This window comes from Pinus tabuliformis, chromosome Q, assembly GCF_031772625.1.
Source record: "Pinus tabuliformis cultivar Carrire ecotype Pingquan chromosome Q, CPIR1, whole genome shotgun sequence".
In the NCBI taxonomy this organism is placed as follows: Eukaryota; Viridiplantae; Streptophyta; class Pinopsida; order Pinales; family Pinaceae; genus Pinus; species Pinus tabuliformis.
Window position 1 is genome coordinate 668,673,545 of NC_142296.1, and position 1,216 is coordinate 668,674,760.

Sequence of the window (1,216 nt, forward strand, 5' to 3'; positions counted from 1 at the left end):
ACTTAGGCATGTGGACTTCCTTTGTTATGTACTCGAATTTGAAAAAGAATTAAATATGCATAATGCACACCAAGCCCTCATAACGAAGCCTTCCACTCTCGCATTTGAAAGATGTATGAAACGCATTGAAGCGAATAAGACACATGGATCTTCTATCCAACGGATACAGAATCAACTAATAGAATATAGCACGCACCTAACACAAAATGGACCTACCTATACCTCTGTCAGGAAACTCTTGAACATGACAAAGCTGACAGGAATGTTTGGACATCCCCTGTAGAAGCACTGATGCATCAAACCTTTTGTTAGTTCTTTAGAAAGAAGTTCGTTTGCTGCCCTTGCTTCCCTGAGGACTTAGGACACACACTACTAAGGAACAGAATTTGTTGCCATTTGAAAGAAATTTTGATTTTGATTTTGAGCTTGAGCTAGCAAAGCTCATGGCTCAAGCCTCATATGCAATTCCATGCTTATTAGGCAACCCATATTCTCACGTACCTTAGGAGGTCCACACAAAGATATCTTCATGCTTATACTTGTTCCACAAGGGGGAAAGCTCTTCAATCCCCTAAGAGGGCGAGTGATTACTCCACTAATGCCATGAAAATTTATTTTCACCAATAATTATTAACAATAACGTGCATGGTACATCATAATACATTTTTCCTCCTGCAAAGTGCATAGACTTGAATCTTAGAAATATGTAAATATTACCAAAACAAGAATAAGGGGAAGACAAATGATAACAAAATCTGAAGACTAATATATCTCCTTTCAGGAAAATATCTAGTTATTAGAGGCATACCTCATATGACATGTGAATAGTGCCTTGGTTACTATATTCAATCCCCCCCGAGTATAAGGTCTCTTCTGGAAATGCTCAGATTCTTAAATATTGAGATTTTTAAGTTGCTGTTTGGCAGGAAGGACGCATATTCTGATGAGAATAGATTTGCTGATTCTGAATAAATACGATGGCAGTTCTACACTTTACAACAATATTTCTCCTTAAATATTACATCTGTTTACAAAGTTGTGGCCATAAATTTGTTTTTAACGAAGAAAGACCACTGCAGTAATATTTACAAATCAGCCACTGAATTCTATACAAAAATGGAACTGTACAGTGTTTCTTTTCTCTGCCATTTTTAGTTGCAGAAGCTCAGGGAACAAATTCAGTATCCACAGGTTTCTCGTCCATAACGTCGTGCTT

The 1,216-nt window shown here is 37.2% G+C and overlaps 1 long non-coding RNA gene across 1 annotated transcript; it reads right to left on the reverse strand.

Annotated features, from left to right (window-relative positions):
* Positions 1 to 223: 223 nt before the first annotated feature.
* On the reverse strand, positions 224 to 641 carry LOC149221319 (uncharacterized). Its single transcript, XR_016248841.1, has 2 exons — positions 502 to 641; positions 224 to 288 (listed from the first exon to the last, which is right to left on the reverse strand). It is a non-coding gene; the product is annotated as an uncharacterized LOC149221319 (long non-coding RNA).
* Between the last annotated feature and the right edge of the window lie 575 nt (positions 642 to 1,216).